Below are 23464 nucleotides of genomic sequence, written 5' to 3' on the forward strand. Positions count from 1 at the left end.
ATCCAACGACGCGGACGGTAACGAGAACGTCAAAAAACCAATAGGTTTTATTAGCAAACAACAACTTTGCACGTGCATCACGCTTTTCTGTACATTTCTCTGCTCGTTTTTGCACGACTACGACGTGGACATGTTTTATGGAGTACGTAAACAAGCAACGGCGAAATTTTATTTCTCTTTCTGCACTTGGATATGGTCCTAGGAATTCAACTCCAGGAGGGTTCGCCTACATTTGACAAAGTAAGTGGGTAGGAATAATTGCGATAAAGACTGAAAGAACGGAAATTCACTTTTTAAGCGACGTTCTCATTGCCGTCGCGTCGTTGGATATATGGAAGGGCGGAGTCCATGCCGTGAAAATAATCATTCATTACCAATACAAATTCCTTGGTGAGATACGCATTTTGTGCAATTTAAGGAGGAAAAACTCATTAAAATAGGGCTTTTTTTTCGGGAGAGAAAAAGAAATTTCGTTTATCACAAAGATTTTGGCCGCCGACGGGTTACGTAGCCACGTGACCATAACATTACGTGACACTATCACGCTATGATTTTTGAAAATTAACGAAACTGCATAACTTCAGCTGCCTGGATAGACTTCTTCCATCAAGAATCTAAAGAAAAGGTAAGCGTCTTATTTACCGAGAACAGATAAAACGGTAAATGACTAATTGTTTTTTTTGTGCGTCAAACGTTTTTAAACAGCCCGATTATTACAATAATTTATGGACCTTTATGCACCGCGGTGAAATTCACTCTGAAATTGCGAAAAGAACTTAAAATTCTACGTTGCCTTTCTTGTACATGTTTTGTATCCCGGGGTAGTGATATTTATTTTCATTACTTAGAGAGCTTGGATCAACGTCTGATCTAGAGAATTCTATTAAAAACATTGTTTACTGTTCAGTGCAGGTAGTTACAAGACGACGGCGCCCGCCAGTTGATCGTGGTAATCAGTAACATGCATTACCATCCCTGTTAGTATATCTCTCTCGATTCAAAAGTACTTAAAGAAGCTTAATTACTTTCTTTTAGAGGCCGGAGACGAATTCAAGTGTCAAAAGAGGCAATTTCATGGAACTTTTAACCTGTACAATCATGACATCTGACACGGCCAGTAATTATGCAAATACGCAAAATTGCAGATTATAATCTACTGTTGGTTGCAATCCCAGAAGATACCTGCAAGTCTGAGCCTATAAACCAAAAAAATAAGCTTAAAACTTTACTTTGATATGATTTTTAAACCAGATTTAGGCCGCAACTTTTGAGATACTTTCCCTCAAATCTTCCTTACTTTCAGGGTTTGGATTAAGCCTGCAAAATAGGTATTCTTTGAACCACTGTAACTTGAACATGTTTTGATCGAAGATATTTTTACTTAGCCTGTAAACTATCGAAGGTTAACTAAAAAAACTGAATCGAACAGATTTTTTTTGCGAGCATTCGTTTGTTTGCAACGCGCTTTTCAAAATCCATCAATTTTAGTCTTCGAAACACTCTCTGAGAAGCCGAGACGGACTCAATTCCTTTTTGGCTTGTAGCAGAGCTAAGAATAAGAATTTGGAAAACAAAAATAGCGATTTTAGTATATACCTACTAAAGCCTCTTCACCGACAAAAAATAAAGGAAAAGTATTTTTGTCGCGAAATCGAGTGGACCGCTTTTAGGGAGACTGCCTCTTAAGATCGAGTGCTCGGACGTTGATGTAAAATGTAATTTTAATGTAGCTAGTTAGTTAATTTGTAAGACAGCGTTTATAAAATGAAAATGACCAGACAAATTCAATCAGCAGCCATTACGGCTGACAATCGCGCTGTGGTGTTGCATGCGGACTTGTTTCAGGTGGCTAAGACCAAGGATCAGTTAGTGTTTGAATCGCCTCCTGTCTGTTTCTATTTTTTTTAGATATCTGTTTTGGACAGACTGGGGCGAAGAACCTAAATTAGAACGTTCTGAAATGGACGGCTCAAATCGTCGGGTTATTACCCGACGAAATATTCATTGGCCCAACGGGCTAACAATAGACTACAGTGCACAGAAGATATACTGGACAGATGCGAGTTTATTTTATATAGACAAAGCCAATTATGATGGTTCAGATCGTCAGAGCATACTCAGGTCGGCTCCTAACCAGTGTTCATTGGAACATCCGTTCGCTCTTGCTTTGTACGCTGATAAATTATATTGGACAGACTGGAAAAAAAAAGGGATTCTCTCAACAAACAAGAAAAATGGACTGCGGTGCCCAGTAATTAAAAAGTCAAATACTTCTCCAATGGATATTCGTGCCTATGTAGCCAAAATGCAGGTACTCAGGCCCGGTAAGTGTTTTGCTCTTGAATACTCTTTTGTCCGTAACCTGAGAAAACAGCAGATATGTAGCGACGCTACCACACTAGTTTCCCCGTTAAATGACGTCTGAGGAACGAGCGCAGAAATTACACACAGATGACGGGTCACTACCCATCCTCGGAGACCCAGGCGTAGTCAGTCGGGCCGGGAGAAAATGTGCGACGAAAGTTTTCAAGCACAAGCTGAAAAGCCCCTGGCTATCGACTCTCACCGGACCATTTCCAAACGGTCAAGCGAATACTGGCTCCTGATTGGACACAAGAAATGCATTGTATCATTGTGCCCAATCGGCGAACAGCATGTCCTGAGTTCTTTTCGTGAATTCGTACACGACGGCTATTAGGGACTTTAAGATCCAGCGACGCGACAGCAACAAGAACGTCGCTTAAAAAGTGAATCTGAGTTCTTTCAGTCTTTTTCGCAATTATTCCCACCCACTTACTTTGCCCAATGTAGGCGAACCCTCCTGGAATTTAATTCCTAGGGACCATATCCAAGTTCAGAAAAATAAATAAAATTTCGTCTTTGCTTCTTTACGTACTCCATAAAACGCGAAGCTATGCATTTTCACGTCGTAGTCGTGCAAAAACGGGCAAAGAAATGTACAAAAAAGCGTGATGCACAGTTGTTGATAACGTTCTCGTTGCCGTCCGCGTCGTTGGATCCGCCCTATTGACTCGATCACGGCTTTTCTGGCTCATGCACTAAAGAAATGCACGCGGTGAGGAAACTTTCAGATTAATATAAACTCTCCATTTCAAAATACTGTCTACCCGAAAACTGAAGACGCTTTTCCAAAAATACAAGCTTGAGCTTACAACAGGCATTCACACTTGCATCGATCACACCTTCGTTAATATTAGGGAGTTTACACGACAGCTGACAGCCACGAAAACGTCGGATGAAAAGTGAATTCGCATTTTTTCAGTCCCTGTTGTGATTATTCCACCCTGCTTACTTTGCCAAATGCAAGCAAAACCTTCTGGAGCTGAATTTCTATCTGCCATATCCAAGTTCATAAAGAGAAAGAAAATTTTGTGATTGCCTGCATGTTTACGTCCTTCATAAAACGTGAAATCAAGCATTTTCACCTGGCAGTCGTGCAGTGACGGCAAAGAAATGTACAAAAAAGCGTCATGTACGTGCAAAGTTGTTGTTTTGCCTTGTCAAGGAGCGCTTACCATTTGTATGGAAAACCCGGTAATTCCGGGGAGAATTCAGATGAAACGATTCATCCCGGTGAAGACTTTTCCGGAAAAAAAGTAATACCTTACGAGGTATTACCTTTTTCCCGTTTTTACCGATACGACCAAAATATTTGGTACCATTTGTCTGGTCAGTGCCTGGCGTGTCTTGAGGCGGAAAGTGATTTGTTTCAACCCAGGCCCACTCGTTATCTGGTGTTTTGTAATGGTACAACTCTAACTCATTCGTCTTTTCGGAAAGGTTTTCAAGTCCAGTACCATTTGTCAGAAACTTTTTACCGAAATTTCCTTACAAATGGTAAGCGCTCAAGCTATTGCTTTTTTTTACTTTCTCGTCGCCGCAGCATCTTAAACTTTCTATTATTTACGATACATTGTGATCCGTCAGAAACAGAATTTTCTCAGTGCAAAATGAATTGCTCTTGCTGATAGCATCCGAAACGTTTTTTGACTCATCGGTAGTTCCTTCGTTTCTGGTTAGGAAAGCTTGGTGAACGAACCGGGCAACTGTGGCAAGATAATAGAAGTCGTGTACGAACTCACGAAAATAACTCGAAGAAAACTGTTCGCCGATTGGACACAATAATACAAAACATTTTTTGTGCCCAATTAGGAGCCAGCATTCCCTTGACCGTTTGGAAATGGTCCGGTGAGAGTCGGTACCCAGGGGTTCTTCCGCCCATGCTTGAAAACTTTCGTCGCGCCTTTTCTCCCGGCTCGACTGACTGCCTCTGGGTCTCCGAGGATGGTCACTACCCAGATCTGAGTAGTGCTTCTGATTAGTTGAATCAAATTTCCCACGCGGCACGACCAATCAGAAGTAGTACCCAGATCTGGGTAGTGACGCGTGATCGGTATAGAATTTCTGCGCTTGTTTCTCAGACGTCATTTGGCGGGGAAACCAGTGGTAGCGTCGCCAAATGTCGGCTGTTTTCTCAGGCTAGCGAACCTGTTGTCGATTCACTTTGACTGTCATTTTCTTGGTGAAAGATTGTGTACTTTACGTCGAAAAAGTTACATTTTTCAACGTATTGATTTTATAGAACGAAGGACGGTTTTGATTTATCATACTACATAGCGGACAAAATGTGAAACAAATACCATTTTTGTCCGCCTTGCCTGTCTTACATCCGTCAAGTAATTTACTCCGTAAGTAAGCCTTCTATGCATCATTGTCCAGGGACCTGGCACAGCATATAAAAGAGAAATAAAGACCATTCATCGAATAACGAGTTGTGATCGAAGGTTACAAACAAAAAAGAGAATTTGGTGAAAGTACTCGTTTTTCTTCTTGATCTATAATATTTTAACCCATTCTTGGGGTAACCCATTTCCCCAATCACTTCACGCTAAAAGATAGGAGGATAACACTAATGCTTTGAAAGTTAGATTTTTTCAATCAGTATGCATCATGTCTGTGATCACTCCCAGAAATAGTGGCAACAAATTTTATGCACTCTTTTTAGGTAAAAATCCCTGCAGTTCAAGTACTAATGGAGGTTGCAGTGATTTATGCTTGCTTAATAGTCGTGGTAAATCATGTGCCTGCCCGACTGGCGTGAAGCTTTTACCTGACAACAAGACTTGTGAGCAAGGTAGGCGGCGGAAACTTTGAAAGCGGTTTCTCGGTTACATGCATCTCATCTGCGTTTATTTAAATTCGCATTCCAGCGCTTGATGTTTTTTCCTTCGGAGTACAACACGCATTATAGAATTTTAAGAAATCAAGTTAAGTATTTGAGACTTTTTTTATAGACTCACCATTTTTTGTGTTAGAACATCTCTTGTTTGAATATGGTTCCGTCATGTTAGTTAAGTCTACAACTTTTTACCAATAACTTCGGTTCAAACAGAAATTTAAAGAGGCACAAACGTTTCAGGGATGAATAAAACTAGAACGCATTATTATTGTCAAAGGCAAACAGTTTTATCTATGAAGGGGGGCTTCAAGAAGTACTCTGTAGCCTAGGACAAACGTCGAACTTTTCATGAGACGAACCAAAATCTAATTTGGGAATTATGCACTCTTAAAGTTTCTAGATGTAAATAAAATAAATGTGTTTGCCAGCTACCATGTTTGTTGCATAGTTACTGAGGCGTTCTTACCAAATTTAAAGTAATTTGGGGGAGAAGCATAATTTCTGCATTTTTTGCTAAAATGAGCATAAATTGCAGAAAATAGATTTAATTTTAGAAATATACGAACACTCCTAGTAGCATATTATGCTATTTTTGGCAGCACGATCTATCCAAGCCTAGCTATTGCTTCGGCCAACTTCGCAGGTCCCGTGCATGTTTTGATACTGGTTAAGGAAAAGGGAATTTGCGTCGCATATTCCTGGACACACCCGACCTCACTGATGTTGTCATGCCAGTTTCTGGTCTCCTACCATGATGGCCAAACTTCCAGTACTTCATTTAGATTCATTTTGTTGCAGGTCCTGTACACTTCCTATTATTGGCACGTAAAGTGGATATACGACGTATTTCACTTGACACACCCGACTTCACTGATGTTGTTATGCCAGTTTCTGGTCTGCGCCATGCAATGGCGATTGATTTTGATCCTGTGGATAAATTTGTCTATTGGAGCGATGACGAAAAGCTTGAAATTAAAAGGTCCAAAATGGATGGAACAGGTAGGGCTACACGTTGCATTTTATAAGTTTTGCCACGGGCCTCGATTGAAATAATCAGGTTTATTTGGCGCTTACTGTTACAATTTGCATTCTGCCCTCCCCCTGAAAGTTTATTCAATTTTGGCTTCAACAGAACCTCCTACCAAGGGGCAGACAATTCCTGTTAGATGCATTGTACTAGGTCCCTTTTACATTAAGAAACGTTGTTCCAGCAGGTAGAAGTAAGGGTCACTCGCCTAACTGATCGAACAACCCTAGCTTTTCCTACGTTTTCCTCACAGAACTTGGCAAAACGTATACATGAATTTGTCACAAAGTGTCGGCTCGGCTAAAAGGGTGACGCCCCTAGCTGAGGCATCCTTTTGTGATGGTAGGGTCGCCCTCCTTTCCGTGCCAACTTTTCTCCATAAAAACACTCTTGTCTAACCGCGGCAGGATTAGCTCAGCCGGGTAGAACACTTGTCTTGCAAAGCGGGAGACCTGAGGGCTCGATTCTCTCTGGGCGGTACCAATACTCAGGGACTTAAACTAAATGGAAATTGATGGTACGGCCTTTGCCCTGAAATGGCTACACCCTCGGGTGGCTCAGATGACCACGTAAAATGTCGGTCCTGTCTATGTAAATACATTGACACTCAAATAAAGTGCAGAGTGCGCCCAGCCTGGTCAACCCTGCCAATCAATCAAAGCATGCGCAAGCAATGCTTTTTGACAAGACGCAATCTCTTTCCCAGAGGCTGCAATCCTTTTGGTCAGCACCAAGGATGCCCGTTCCGCTGGACAAGGGTAACGAAGGCTTTCGGGACCAGATTAACCCAAGCGCCATTGGCTCTGGCAAAAGGGTTGAACTCAAATGAACTGTCGCTAAATTTAACTCGGCTGGTAGGGTCACCCGTCTGGCTCGTACAACTTAACTCCATATAAACGGGCCTCAGCTAACCCTTGGCATGCAGCTGAAGCAGAGCCATTTCTAGTTTCATGAGTGGCACGCTTTTTGTGTTTGTTTGATTACCTTTGTTAGGTGTGCAAGTCATAATCAACGACGTTAGTCATCCTGATGGTCTTGCAGTCGAGTGGGTGGCACGGAACATGTACTGGACTGACACAGGCACAGATCGAATTGAAGTCAGCAGGTTGGATGGTTCGTCGAGAAAGATCGTCATCTCTGAAGACCTAGACGAGCCAAGAGCAATAACACTGCACCCTTCTCTCGGGTAAGCTGGTTATTATGAGTCTACGGTCATAGTTTTACTTAAACACTTCTCTGATAAATGATGAGGTCTTAAGCACACCGAGTGAACTTTGTTCAAAAACTCGTCCTTTTTCTCAATATCGCACTGGTGTTCTAACCGCTAATGAAACTGCATTGCATTTCCGTCATTGTGCTACTAATAAGGGACTTTTTTGACACTCCTATTAAGCAATTCGTAAGACATCCCCGAGGTTTCAATATTAGTCTAGTGACCTCGAATACAGGATTAGACACTGCTATGCTGATCAGATCCTTAAGATGCTATACGTACTGAAATGAAATGCTTATTATGACACTAACTGAGAATACACACTCAGGGACACAGCAAAACAAGCTGGAGCTAAGCTTGGCTAAGTGTTCGTCACAAATAAATAGTGATAATTAAAAGACTACATGTATCTGAAAAGACTGATCACACAATTTCAAGGCACATATTAACGTTATTTTTCGACTGGCCAAAACCCCGCTTCTAACCTTTCTTCTCAGGTTTATACAGTGAAAACGTAAATTCTGTTTCTCTGGCAGGTACATGTTCTGGACTGATTGGGGAAAACATCCAAAGATTGAACGAGCAGAACTGGATGGTAGTCATCGTATTACTTTGGTGAAGACATCGGTGGTTTGGCCTAACGGCATTACCATTGATTTCCACGAACAAAAACTCTACTGGGCTGATGCCAAGTTGGACAAAATTGAAATCATGAACCTTGATGGAAGCAACCGTAGAGTAATTCTTGACAATAAATTGCCACATGTGTTTGGATTTACTGCGTTAGGAGATCGTTTGTCTTGGACAGATTGGCAAAGACGTGCCATAGAGAGTGTCAACAAAAAGACTGGTAACAATAGAAACGTGATCATTGACAGTGTACCTGATTTGATGGGATTGAAGGCTGTCAATTTTGATCTCCCTCTTGGTAAGGCTGTTTTGTTTTGTGTGTGTTACAGTTTGGTTGATTTGATTTGTTTCTGACTGTTAAGCAACCAAATAACGATGGTAGCTACCAGCATCAAAAATAAAAGGAACGTCGAAATTACACTAAAGATCGTTGCTTTACAAAAACTGCCAAGCAGGTTATTTTTGTGTAGGGTTGGAGTCATTTCAAGAGGAATTTTTCACCCGGACGATCATACTTAGCTTATGACAGATTATTTTTATTCGCAGAGTTCATTTGTAAATCGACTACCCTTTCGGACAGACCTCGTTTTAGCGTTTTAGCTAATAGGAGTAAATTTCCTTTTAATTGCTAAAACGAAATTCCCAGCGACACAGTACTCTCCCATGACTTGTAGTCGACTTGTTTTTTTGCCAGTAAATCAGATAGCAGTTTCTCATTATGATATGATGAATATGTGAATTTCATATGTTGAAACCGCGGATTGAAGAAATTTAATGCAACTAGATCACGTCAGTTAAAGACACGGGTCTGCAGGTTCAGGGTACCGGCGAACCTGTGATGACCTTCGTTGCATTTAATTTCTCATTCATGTTCCCCTACATTTCTAGGTTCCAACCCATGTGAGCATAACAACGCAGGGTGCAGTCATTTGTGTCTATACACACCAACTGGAGTCAGATGTGAATGTCCGACCGGGATGATACTTAAAGAAAGAAAAAAAGCTGGAAAAAGGCAAAAGAGGTGCACATGTATGTGTCGACATTTTCCTTTTAATGAGATAAAATATTTAATTCCTTTTTTGATACAGTTCTTGGGGAAACTCTGCCTCTTAATTCACATCCTTTGTCCAGTTATGAAGTTTGTACTAGGGAATGAATAAATTTGTCGATATTTTCTTGCAAGATATTGATCTTTTGCCTGCTTCTCTCTGACTTTGTTATACCAGTGAGCAGTGGTTTCTCCATGCCGGACGCTACGTTACGGAGAGAAACCACTGCGAGAGACTGTTTGCTTTTTTCATCGAGCCGCCGACCAGCACCATGGATGGATAAATTAACTTTGAAGATGTAAAACCTGTTTTAAAAAAAGTTAAGGCTCACGCGCATTTGCACTGCAAAACAATAACTTCGTACGTACATCACGTGTTTTTGTTCATTTCTTTGCATTTGTTGCAATACTACGACGTGAAACGTCCTAATTTTTACGTTTTATGAGGGACATTAACGGGAGAAAACGATTTTTTTTTCTTTTTTCTGACCTTAGATTCATTCCTTTAGTATTAAACTACAGAAAATTTTGAAAAATTTGACAAATTGAACAAGGTGAAGCAACGCGAATTCACTTTTGGAGTGAAGTTTTGGGTGCCTTTTTCCGGCCGAGCGCGGCACTCGCGTAAGCTTCATAATTGTTCCCAAGAAACAACAGGAAGTGGTGTCGTTTGGTGTATTGACGTAGGCGCAACGTGGACGCGCATGCTCAATGGCAAAGTATACGGTCGCTCGCAGTGGTTTCTCTCTCTTGATACCGCAGCGTCCAGCCTGGAGAAACCACTGCTCGCAGGGTATGTCTTTGGCCGCTTAAACGTTTCTATCGCCACAGATACCGCAATTTTTTTTATCATGGACTGAGTTATGTCAAGGCTAATGGTCCACAACTGTAATAATTTCCGGTAGTTTTCCCGGATCTGCTTTATTAAGGTAAAAGTGATGTTCTCTACAGATCCCTCCCGCCTCTTATTTTTTGCGAGAAAGAAAAGTCTGCAACGCATGTCCCTAGACACACCTGATCCTGCTGATGTGGTTGTGCCAGTTCCTGGGATCCAGCATGCAGTTGCCATTGATTTTGACCCAGTGGATAAGTTTATTTATTGGAGTGACGTTGAGGCTTTTGAAATCAAAAGAGCGAAAACGAATGGGACAGGTATTTATTGGATGTGGATGTCAAATTTTGCGCTTTTTCTTCACGAAACATGGTTGTTAGCTCAGTCAGTTCCCTACTTTTTTCTACTGATGTTTCCCTATAAACCAGAAACACTGCTGGAACACTGTAAATTACAAAGATCTGTTTTAGCCCTAAAAAAGGGGCTGTTTCGGTGAGTAAAATAATATATAGTCCTGTTTTTGAGTCTAATTTGGCTCCCTTGAATCAGGGCCAATACAGTCCAATTACCTAGGGCTGATTTGGACCTGAGAGCTAGAATAGCCTTTTGACAGGGCTGTTTTGGCTTAAATGGTGCTCAAATGGCTCCAGGAGGGGCTGAATCAGACTTTGGCCTGCAGGGTTGGGGCTGAAATAGATCAATGAACAATTTATCCAACCAGCTGTAGTTGTTATTGTTCAACTTTTTCTTATAGTTACATTTTAATTCCACCAGTTTTTGATAAGCTAGTCTGCTGGGCTTTTTCGATTTTAAAAAGGCGTATGTGAAAGACTCTTGTTCTTTACAGTTTAGTGGTACACTTGGCAGTTTTTGATTTTTCCAGAGCTCTCGATGGGTAGATGTCATTCCATAGAATGTCAAAGGGCAAACCTTTGTATAATACTTTGTTTCAAATTCTGATGGTGACAAGAAAGTACTTGGTTGTTCCTTAACGATTTGATCCACCTGAGAAATGCCCATTTGATACCAACTTTTATAGTAGACCGGTTTTCCCATAACTCTAATCAAAGAATTATACCACAGGCTTTGTGTGAGGAAGGACTCTACCGTTTCTATTGAACCTTGATAGTTTAATTCAGACCATATCTCGAGAATCTCTTTCAGAAAGGGACTAAGATTGTTAGCAAGCTTCTTCGAGTCTTTTATTTCAAGGTTGCCCCTAAAAACAGTTTGGCCTCCAAGTTTTTCGAGCTCACCGTCAAAAAAAAGTTTCCATTTCCCCTTGTTACTTTCGTCCAGGTACTTTCTTATCCACAAGGACTTGAGGGCTTTTTTAAAAGAAGAAATGTCGGTCATTCTAAGACCTCCGTTGCCATAATTTGTGTGATAACGTTTCTCTTGATTTTATCGCCTTTACTGTTCCAAAGGAAGTCAAAAAAGAGATCATTTAATTGTTTTATAATTTGAGCATTGGTTTGAAGAGGCGACAAAAGATGAATTACTTGGGAGGCAACCAGACTCTTAAGAACTGTTATTTTCCCGATAAGGCTTAGTCTTCGAACTGACCAGCAGCCCAAGCAGTTCCGCATTTTTTCTATTTTCTCGACGAAGTTAAGTTTGATTGTAGTTTCAGGATCAGTTGATAGCCAAACTCCGAGCACTTTAACCTTTGTGTTTTGCCAGTTGAAATCTTTTTCTGGGTGCAGTTTTTCACTTTTGCCAGCACAAGAGCCTATCCAAAGAGCCTCAGTCTTTTTACAGTTTAGTCTGAGACCTGAAACTTTCTCGAAGCTTTCTAAGACCCTTAGGGTTTCAGAGAGGGACTTTTCTGAACCGTCAAGAATTAAAGTTGTGTCGTCAGCATATTGACTTAATTTAATCTCAGTATCCTTAACTAATAAGCCTTTTATGTCTGCATTTTTTCGGATTGCTTTGGCCTGAAAAGCAACGTTCAGATCTCCGCGTGTCAATAGTTGCCTCCGTACAGTGTACCTCTTGCAAAAAGATAATTGATTGTTGTTTATTTCTGAGCCAGTTGAAAGTCTCTCTTCTCTTGTTATTGTTTCCTATTCCCCTGACATTCATAGATGCAATTTTTAGTTCAGCCATTACTACAGTTAATTGCAAGGTATTGTTTTAAACAGTAAACCAGCAAAGATGAGGTGTTACCTGTTTGATTTGCATCTTTTGAGCAGAAGCGGTATTTCGAATGCAAAACTGTTCGGGTTGATTTCCATAAACAAACATTTGTTGGGCGAAGTTTCATAGAATCAAGATTAGAAGATTTTTCAAAGAAACTAATTATATATCTCTAGGACCCTTTTTCCCCGACAAAAAAAAGGAAAACATACATGTAAATGTACACACCAAAAGAAATAAAAAAGATCACTGACTGAGCGCGGCATTTGTATGGAAAAACTACCTTGCTTAGTTTAGCTTTAGTTTCGAGAGTCGAGAAGGCAAGCAAAGTTTAAGAAAAGAGATGTATTCCGAACAGAAGCGTGTTTTCCGTCCCGTCCACCTATCATTATTTCGAGTAAATACAAAAATCTTCAGGTGAAATAACGGACATAATTTGTTAAAGAAAAAAAAAACATAAAGTTAAAGCGCGAATGTTTAAGACTTGTGTTATTAAACTCACAGTTCTAATGGCATTCCAAAAGGCCACAATTTCCCTCTTATGAACAGTTTGTCAAGCTGGGCTTTGCTGAAAGCTGCGGGAATGTTGTTGCCTCTTGCATTTTTGAAGGTTTCCATCTGCGCTCTCCTACGTTCGACGATCTCAAACGGAAGATCTTGGTACATTTTGTAGTTTGTTCCTCGTAGACGATGTCCCAGCGAAAGAAGCTTTTCACAGTCCTTATATCGTAGGAATCTAGCAAGTATGGGTCTGGAACTTTCTCCTCTCTTTTTTCCTAGACGATGAACTCGCTGTATTTCAACATTGGCAGCGTCGCCAAAACCCAATTCCGTTTCCAGAAAGGTGCGCAGCGCCATCTCCGTGTCCTCTTTGTTCGTTTCTTGTTCTGGAATGTTTTCAAACTTAATGTTTTCGCGCCTAGAATATGCTTCCAGATATAAGTTCTTATCCTCGATCAGTTTAAAATTGGCACGGAGTTCATCATTCTCTTTCTGTAGGGCCGCTAGGCTCGATTTTGTGCTGTTTTCGAGCTTTTGTATTCTCTCGGATGTCGTCTTTTTATCTGTTTCGTTTGCGTTTAAACTTTCCTTAAGATCTTCAACATCACGCTTGGTGGTAGCGTACGCATCTTCGAGAGTATGTATTCTTTCTTCTAACTTCCCGAAAGACTTCCGATGGCATCCAGCTTTTCAAGCTTCTTAAGAATATCTTGCAGTGGTTTTTGAAGGCCTTCAGCCATATTCAGAGCAGATAGAATAATATCGTCACCTTCTTCTTTGCGTTCGCCTTCGGAAGAATTAGAACTATCACACTCTTTAAGTTTCTTTGGTTCTGGCGAGGTATCTAGAGAACTATCGGAGGATTGCTGTCTTGTTCTTCTTTTACTTAGCAATAGCTTAAAAAATTCTTCCATTAAATCATCCACGGCAAAAGAGTAGTGTTATGAGGCGGAGGGTCTTTCGGCACGTCTTCACACCGCCATTGCTTCCCAGTCTCCACTCACTCTTACCGTCTCTCGCACTGGAAGTTTAAAACCAATGGGGTGGTCAGACACTAATTAGCTTCAGCAGTCGCCCTTCAAAAAGGCTCCGTAATTATTTCTCGGTTCAGTTTTCTGAGAGTATCACAACAACAACAACCTTTTCTTTATTTTCTTTATTCAGGCATTGAAGGTGCCTTCTATGACCTGGTTCAAAAACAGTCATTCCCAGAAAGGTGCGTATGTGTTGCTTTTGTGCTTGTTTACGGTATTCCAATCAGGTGGCCGATACTTTGCTAACTGCGTCAGGTAGATAAGCTTGGATACCATTGCTACGATTGACGAGTACGTGAATCAGTTTAAGATACTTTGTGTTAAGCCTTAAGTGGAAAAAGCCTTTGAGCCACATGTGCAGTCAACTGCGTTTTTACGCTTATTGCTTTTTTGCAGGCTTAAAGGAATTGTGGTCGTTTCGCCCGAAGTTGTTTCGTCCCGGGCGAGAGTCAACAGCACTCGACAAGACGGTTTAGCAGAGATGCTTTTTGTTAAGCTTGGATTCTATTGCTGCGATTGCTAAAAAAAGCTCGAGCGGTCTGAACGAACTTATTGATCTCGTTAATCACATTCGAGATACTGAAACTGACTGTACATAAAAACTGAAGTCTAAATGTACCTCAGCGATCGCAACGATCGCTACGTTGATCTTTGATATATACTTTGAGTGAACTTTTCACTGAAAAAAGTTGTTAATCCACATGTGCAGGCACTGTCATTCACACTTTTTCATTTTTTCAGGCTTAACCCATTCGCCCCTGAACCGCCCGTAACCGCCAGTGCGGATCCACGTCCTTTCTACTCTTTGTGACGTCATCAGTTTTAAAGGTCAAGGACAACTTTGTCCGCTAACTTGTGCCGAGTGAAGAGATCTTTCTAACCATACCAGAATGAGCACAATTCAGTCAAGGAAACCGGGGAAAGAGGCAAAAAACCATATAACATTGACCTGAAAATCTCCATGAAAATCTTGTTCCATTGCTCACCTACCTTTCCTTTCACCTAATCCTAAGATCCTAAAAGCTTTCCTAAAACTATTCCCACCAAAATGAAGCCTACTAAATGCCCAGCAAGAGAAAAAAAAAAAATGAGGCAAGAAAAGCGAAAAAAGAGGGGAGGAGAGAAAGCGAAAAGTAAAAGTCAAGACTGCTGTGTCACTTTTAATCTCGAAATTTTGCTTTCTGCGCATGCCCGAACTTCGCAAGCTGATATTTTGCATCTGGATGAGAAGGCCGTGAAGTGTACGACCTGTAAACCGGTTTATGGTAAGTTTTAGCTCTTTATAGCACGACAGTGACCAGAAAACCACTCGAATAGCTTCAAAACGCGTTTTTCGGCAAAATCTCCAGGAGGGAATGGGTTAAAGAACGACAAATAAACATCGGGCGAATCGACTTACGTCCGGGCGAAACAACTTCGCGCGAAACGCCCTGTTACCACTTCAAGAACGACAAATACAGTACACATCGGACGAATCAACTTAAGTCCGGACGAACTGCCGCTGGGTGAAACGACCTTTGGGCTAAACGAGCTACGTAATGCCGATCAAATTATTTTGTGCTACAATCCCCCCACCATCGCATACCACAGTTTCTATTGAAAGAAACCCCTTCATTTTTTTTCTAGGTGATTGGCAAGTTTTCAATCCGTTTAGTACCTAATATGACACCTGAAACCGTCAAGGAACAAGTTTTCAAATATATCAAGGAACTTCATGAAAAAAGAGGAAGCCCAAATACTCTAAAGTAAGTAATAAGCCTTTAAAATTTCGTGAAAGAATTTCAAGAAATTCTGGCCGCTGTTTTATGGAGGATGAGCTGTGGAAACAGCTTAGCTTGTAACACAGTTGTTTTACACCTGCGGAATTTTATCATTTTGTTAGCTGCCTTATCGCTTTACGAATACCTCGGCCGCTTTCTTATATTTAGCGGAATTTGTGATTTAGCGTTGCGAGTTATTGACGCCTGTTCAAAAACGTGCAAAGTAAAAATTGTGCACAAAATTGTCAGCTCATCCACGTTACACGGCATCAACTTTTAGCGCAACACCGTTACGCTGAAAATCGTCGTTGCGAATCGTCCTGTGTGACATCATCTTTAGCCTGGAATGCATATATCTTAACAGTTTCGAGCAGAATCAAACGCAAAAACCAGTTTGACTAACCAATTTAGGATGTGTGAGCCGCGCCTGCTACGTACGTACCGCTCCCCCTCCATTGAAGGTATCTGGGGGCAGTAACGATTTAGAATTGTAGGCCCTGAAAAGTGAATTTCAGTGCATTTAGCACGACCAGGAAATAGTTTTAACCATAAGGATAGCATCTTTATTTACCCACATTTCGCTATACTTTAAATCTTGTTTCCTTCATCCAAAGATGTGTGAGAAACAAATGCGATAAATTTTTTATCCTCAGTCTCCTTAAAAAAAATAGTGGCGCTTTTTCTTCCTTTATTCAACTTTATGACTCGACGACGATATTAGCCGGTCGCCGGAACTTTTGAAGAACCCCTTTAAATCACACAAGCACTGAAACATGTTCGGTCTAAACATGTTTCATAAATTACCTTAGCAATTTGGGCAAATTGTAAAAGTTCTCGACTGTCAAAATGCTATTCATCATCAAACTTAGTCAAATATGAGTTTTGTTGCAAAAGGTACTCCACGTTAGAAAGGTTTGCGTTTTTAATGAAGCATTTTTATGCTTCGAGTGTGAACACAGCACTAGTGTACATTTAAAGGCGACGAGGTGGGGAGGGGGGGGGGGGGGGTGGGGGACATACCGTGACTACCCGGGAATCTGGAGCCGAGCAATCTTTTGAGGTCACTGCGTTTGCGCATTGACTTATGGGGCTTAAGAACTTTGTTTAGTGTATTCTGAACGAAGGCTAATTTACTGTGCAATTTTCAAACTTTACATCGCCCGTTTCACTAGTAATATCACAAACAGGTATTTCAGTAAAAGATTTAATCGTGGTGTTGTTCCGAGTTACTCTTGCCGGCTCCAGGAGATTAAGGCCAGAACAGAATACTAACCGACATTTTTCTGGTTTGGTCGCTTGTCGCTTGTATTCAAGGAGATTTTATCGTTTCCCTTCAAGATTTAGCAATTGAGTTACATTTTATTTGGTTATGGTTTTGTATCTGAGAAAACTGTAAAACTGCGATAAGGTTTTTTATTCGATTACAATCTGAGCTTAGCAGCATGGACGAGAATTAATTTAAATCTATAAATTCGCACTGATCGTTGCGTAAATAAGACCCTTAAACTTGAAAAATGTGGGTGGTGCACACGATGGTACAAATGGTCTTAGAGCGACCTTATCAGTCGGGTACTTAAGAAAATACTATGGTCTGATGAAAACTTTGAAGTATTTGCGAGAAATCAGCAGGTCTCCAGGTGTTCGAAAAAACTAATTGATTGTAATAAACAACCGCCACCCAACAGTAAGCGCGTCGTGTGACTGTTGTTCCCGCCAAAAAAGAAACTTACCCGACCTCACCACGTGCGTAACAGGGAAATACAGTTTGAGTGATATGAGAGTGTTCGCGGCAATTCGATCACAGTTGATGCACGTGACTTGACACCGTGCGTGATGCACTTTTAGGGTCAGCTTACACCACAGCGGTCCACCATGGGTTAGCGACATCAACCACGTCAATTATCAAGCTGCTAGAAGAGCTTTAACAACTGGTCAGTAACTGTCTTTTGTTTTCGCTAACGTAACTACTGCGACGCAGGAAGCATGGCAGGCAACCTGTCCAACTTAACTTTTTTCCTCCATTCTGTACAATGGAGAAGAGAAGTGATGACGTCACAAAAATCAAATTGGTGAAATTATGGGATTGGTTGGCGTATTCAGTAAGAACAAGCTTTTGTTTGTTTTGTTTTGTTTTTGTTGTTGTTTTTTGATTTCATTTATTCTAAGGTGCAACAATTACAATAATTATCACATAGCATACATACACGCACGGACTACATTCGTAAACACACATGCAATAATATAATCACCACATCAGCCTATTTCAGTGCTATGCCTATATCATTCAGCAAGTGCTATAGTGCTTTTCGAAAACAGAAGGAAATAAATTAACTACTGATAAAGTCCACTTGTAAAATAATTTTTGTAATGGAAGAAATAAATTAGATTACAAAATCCACTTGTCCACTAGTTTTTGTAAACTTTAACTATAAAACTATAATCTAACTACTCTAAACTATATATGGTGCTTATATCTCTTCACCAATTTGCACCAACAGGCCTATTTTTACAAATTTCACAAATTTAGTTTTAGTGATGTCATCACTTCTCCTTTACACTATAAGATCACTTCACCTTCACGTGTTGGAGATGCGATGGCGGGTCGTGGCGTGAACTAACCAGGCCAGAGTGTTCAACCGCCTCTCCCCCCCCCCCCCCCCCACACCTCCGCCCACACCCCGCTTCCTGGCCCCTTATCCCCAGCACTAATCCCTCGTATTCAATCACATTGTTGCTGTTTTGCTTTTTTTTTTTTCAAGAAAGCTGTCTCTTATTTACTTTTGGTGTGTTTTTGTGCAGTTACGTGGGTAAACCCCAGGTCCATCTATAGCCTGCACATACTAGTTATCATGCTGAATTGTTGTATCGTGTTGCTTATCGCTTTATATTTCCTTTCATTAGTTCATGGCGTGCAGCCAGACATGACTCGTGATGGGTGTAATATCCCTGTGACATTAGCCCTGCAGAATGCAATTCAAAAGAACATTGTTCTCCTTCCAATCGGCGCGTGTGATGATGGAGCGCACTCCCAGAACAAGAAATTAACGTTGTAAATTACGTTCAAGGGGTAAGTTTTACTCGTCTTCTGCTCATGAAAACAATTTTAACAATGCTTCCGCATGTTGGAAGTCTCAAAGGAGAGATAGTGTCGCGACACATCAGTTGAGGGAAATGTTCGCTGTTGCGCTGATACTCTTTAATTCGTGCAATGCAAGACGTTTTCCAAATTGCTGAAAGCAAGTGAAAAATATAATTTGCTATTTTCTTCTTTTTCCTTTGTAGACTAAAGGTTTGGTTGCGTACTTGGAAGAACTGGGCCAACTTGCTGACCGGAAGTAGACATCAATTTTTAGGGTCCAGTTTGAAGAAGGGCACGACATTGAATTGTTTTTTCAATATTTGTTTGGTTTACGTTGATCACCTCTGGGCTCTCTTTATGGTTTCTGGTTTACTAAATTCACTTTATTGTTAAGGCATTATTGTTTACTATTTCAATATGGACGTACTCTTCTAGCAAGTATCCTCAACGGTGTCTGTATAGTGTCTTGTATCGTTTTGTAATTTCTGTCGGCGTCAAAGTCTTCGTTGTCTCCTATTTGGCCTTTCTTGTTGTCGTTACGAAACGTTCCTCCCCAAATATGAAAAGAAGGCGCCTATTATCCTTTTGTAAACATGCAGTCGCGGTCGATACCATCGTTGGTAACAAAGCTTTTAGTCATGGTAGATGAAATATATGCCCTGGATAAAGTTATTGTAAGGGCCGAGGTCACTAAAGTATTATAGATGTATCAGTCAGTTATGAAAGACAGCTTTTGTAGACTCTTGTAAGAGGGACAAGTGAAAAGATGAAAGAACCCTATGGACCAGCTCCAGGAGGTGGTCGTTAAAAGAGAGTTGACTGTACTATCGGTGCAGGCTAGATTAAGAATTCTTTTTCGGTTCGGTTTCAGTTAAACAGGGAGTTTTGGAAAGCTTTGTTTCCTAGTGACACTCTTGTGTTAACAGAAAAAAGTGTTAGTGTGAGGGCATCAGTGTATATATATATATTTAATGCCATGCCAGTAGTTATTAGTATCTTAGTAGTATATACGTTTCGTTGACAGTCCTTATGTAACTAATCTTACGGAAAATCATATGATGTGTAAAATCTCATTTTATTATTAAAAGTGAACTTATAAACACATGGTGTCATTTGTTGATTTAATACTACCACAATATTAAATCATGATAGTGCTCGATTCAGCCTTACGAGGCTAGGAGAGGCGACGCTTATGTCAAACTTTCACGAACATTCAGAGCCAAATTTTGTCGCGGGGATCTTTTGATGTGAGCTTCTTGCCGTTTACCCTTTTCCGGGGGGTGGGGGGGGGGGGGAGAAGGTGCGGGCACACGTACGCTTTATGTGACTAGATGTTGTACAGCTGCAAACTAGCCCGTCCCATCTACTCAATAGCGCCTATCTACGAAGCTTGCTCGCAAGATATTTAGTATTTATTCTTGCTTGCAAGATATTTAGTGTGTTACATGTGTTGACAAGGGAAATGGTAACAATCATCTCCGAGATCCACTATTTGTGATTGTCATCAACCATTTTCTTGCAAAGCCGGGCGATGATTTTGATTTTTTTTTTTTTTTGAGTCACCTGCCTGCCACTGAATGAAAAAAAAGTTACTCTCCTATATTCTCCAAGCTTAGTACTCATCGCTTATGTGCCACTTATTGTCCTTCCAATCTTAGCAGGATTTGTGTCACATGACAAGTTTCATACCCTTAGCTCCTGGCACGAGTCTTGTGTAGCTCAGTCGTGGAGTATTTGGACCAGTATCCAGATAGCCTGAAAGCAAGCTCTCCACTTGGAGTGGCGATCTAAGCGAGCGGCGAGAGAACGCGCGAGCGAGTGGTGAAGCCGCGCGTGTGTGGCTCTCGCATGACTTCTCGCGACTTCCCCAAATGGAGAGCTTGCTCGCAGGCTGGTATCCAGAAGGTATTAGTTGTCCAATTCGCCTGTGTCACTAACATTTTGCGTCTTTTCTTTTAGCGTAACAATGGGACATGGAGGTCGGCCGTGGGTGAGTGATTACAACCATGCTAACTACCAAGCAGCCAGGAGAGCACTTAAAACAGGTTGGTCCTTTAAAGACTCTAGCCTCACTTATCGAAACCTTCCATTTACGTGTTAACAAAAACGCTTCGCGTCCACATTAGCATTTCCTTTGGTGACACGTTTTCGTTTGCAGCGTATATTTAGACCTATGTTCTTCTTAGTGCGCTCGCCGTGATTCTTCAATCGCACCTTCCGACATGCGATCTTGTGGTCAGCATCACCACGGATCGAGAGCTCGGCTGGAACCAGAATGACGTAAGAGCGCAGTAGTTTCCATTTTTTGTAATCGGTGGTCACCGTTATCGTTTCAAATTTCTAAGGCTATGCAGAAAGCTGGAGGTCCGTGATTTGCAGACCTCAGGCCCTCGATCCGTGGCCCTGGCCAAAACAATCGCAGCTCTGGGAACAAGAACGCGGTACTTTCTACCATTCCAGCCATTTTAAAGCATTTGAACATGTCGTGCATGAGTAGCTTTGACGTCAGCGTCTTTCGAATACCTTCGCTCGTGTTCCTTTTGGAGAGGTCGGAAGGCCAAAAACGCATGAAAAGTTTTAAACGCAAGTGGACGATGTCGTACATCCTGAGAAACCGCTATAGCCGGTTCCAGGTTCCAAGATAGTGGGAAGAGCGGATCGAGAAAACTTGCGCGAAAAGCGCTTGGGGGCTGGGGAGAGACGGAGTTGTGGAGCCTGCAAGCACTGCTTTCAACACCTCATTCCGGTATACCAGCTTCTGGTATACCCTATGATTGGTCAATTGTGACAACTTGTTTCGACACTTACGTCAGTCATTTGGTTTCGCACGCGCAGAGTCTAACAAATATATCGAGCATTTAAAACCCTCCTACACCTCACCTTTTGAGGTTTTGACATTTGACAATTTTACACGAGAAACGGTTTTTCAGTAAGTCGGCGGGAAGTGGACGGATTGAAGTATTTGAAAAGATCCCTACCCCGGCCATCCCTCTTCCCGCCGTTTTTCAGTCGTTCGCTATTTCATTGCTCGCTCGCTTTTTTCACTCTTCCGCACAGACCGAGAGACTGGCACAGGCTGAAACCGTCATCTTTACACTGTCACGATAACTATCTTCCTCTTCTTTATTGCAGTTTTTGGAACTGACCCCGACATGATCCGTGAAGGTGGAAGCATCCCCGTGACCTTAACTTTGCAGGAAGCCACTGAAAAAAATGTTGTTCTTCTGCCTTTTGGTGCATGCGAAGATGGCGCGCACTCACAGAACGAGAAGATGGATCGAAAAAACTACATAGAGGGAGTGAGTATCTTTGTGATATTCAGTGAGATCCTGCATAACTTTTGCATGACGTAAAATTTTACATATCTTCGCATGCCTGAACTCTAGCCTTTTTTTTTTTTTTCTCCTGGATTTAAGTTTTGGGATTTCCAGAGTGATAGTTAAGCATACCAGCCCTAAAACCCCTTTTCGTTTATTAATGATCATTTATTTAATAAAGGGAAGACCGAACGCCAAGACAACATACAACAAAAATATATAAATACTACAGCCAACTGATCCTTTTCTAAATGTTTTTCTAACTAAAATCCGAAAAAAACTTCTTCAGAATGAATTAATGCTAAAAGGTTCACAACAGTTAAACAATGAACAAAAAATGTACAAAAGCAAGAGCATTGTTGTAGACTGTTTAGTTTCAGTTTTTATCTAGTTGTATGGGGAGTATGTTTGTTTGCTTCGGTCACCATGTAATGCGTGACCGGTTAAGTGCTTCCCTCGTGGAAGCATGTTGCAAATTCGCACCATTTCCGTGGGTGGTCACCACCTACCCCTCCCCTAAGTCAACATTAACACTTACTACTCACTTAGGACAAAAACTGTGACTTAAGGGAGGGGTAGGTGGTCAGTTACCCAGAAACTTCAACTGATCCGACAAACGCCTGCTTCTGTTCTTATTTGAATCAACAGACCAAGGTTTTGGCAGCTTACATGGAGGAAGTTGCCAAGATTCAGTAGCAAGAATTATGATTGACATGATGAAGACCACGTTCAAGAGAGATCTTAGGATGGTTCTAATTAACAATTTTACGCTGCCTTAGAGTAACAAAATTCGTTTTCAGAGTTCTTGTTTCCTTTGGGCAGCCTTTATGGGTTGGCTGTCTAATGGCTTTACGGGCTCGAGGAAGAGGAGACGATAAGAGCTAGAAGAGAACGCTTGCACGGAAGGACCCGCTGCTAAAGTACATTTTGTGTAGCAAAACAGTTTATTTAGTTCGGATTTTTCAACAACTGAATAAATAGTGGTACCTTTCAAAGTCGCCTTGCAAGTTCTTTTATGTCTTATGATTGTTACTTTGAAAAAGACTGTTCACAGTCGCCTCGCCTCTTTTCAAGGTCGACCGCCGATCAAGATGGTGGCCACTCGAACTTGGGGGTTTACCTCGGTGTGAAAAATACTTTTAGTTATATCTTTGTTTAATACCTATTATTTTTGTAGGTTCGTTTTTGTTGACTTCTCTGTTTCCTTTGGTTTTACGACACTCGTGAGTCTTACTGGTTCGTGCACCGAGGATGACCGAGCTTTCAGCAAAAAGTTGTTAACTGGTTTTAAGGAAAAACTACATACCGTGGACTTGGTAGACAATACTCAGTCCTCCTTTCCTTTTAAAATACGTACGTCGAGTTATCCCAGCGAGTACTTTCGCAAAACACGCGCCTGTTGATCTAAAAAGGATTGGAGCGAGAGGAGAAAATATTTTTCTTCTCGTGCTTACGCCTTCGTTTCCTCCGTGTCCGTCTAACCGGCGTGCTACCTCATAACGTAGGTCTAATAAATAAGAGACGGCTCTCAGCCTATGGATTGTAACGGTTGTGACTGGAATGGATACCCTAAATGAAGTTGCCTATACCATAGAGCCCCGATTTCTCGAACCATCAGTTTTTTCGAAATTTCTCATACTTCGAACCAAACCTAAACGTTTCCTTTACCAGTCAAACACTGTAA

General features: G+C 41.2%; 1 protein-coding gene and 2 pseudogenes across 1 annotated transcript in view; all 3 read left to right on the top strand.

The window, feature by feature from the left end:
- LOC140940621 (low-density lipoprotein receptor-related protein 6-like) overlaps positions 1-10715 on the top strand; it is a 23532-nt pseudogene extending 12817 nt beyond the window's left edge.
- LOC140941648 (uncharacterized) overlaps positions 1-23464 on the top strand; it is a 563750-nt gene that overhangs the window by 374079 nt on the left and 166207 nt on the right. The gene's annotated exons all lie outside the window — the stretch shown is intronic.
- LOC140940622 (cytosolic non-specific dipeptidase-like) lies at positions 13534-22476 on the top strand (annotated as a pseudogene).

The sequence above is a fragment of the Porites lutea genome, chromosome 6 (genome assembly GCF_958299795.1).
Source record: "Porites lutea chromosome 6, jaPorLute2.1, whole genome shotgun sequence".
In the NCBI taxonomy this organism is placed as follows: domain Eukaryota; kingdom Metazoa; phylum Cnidaria; class Anthozoa; order Scleractinia; family Poritidae; genus Porites; species Porites lutea.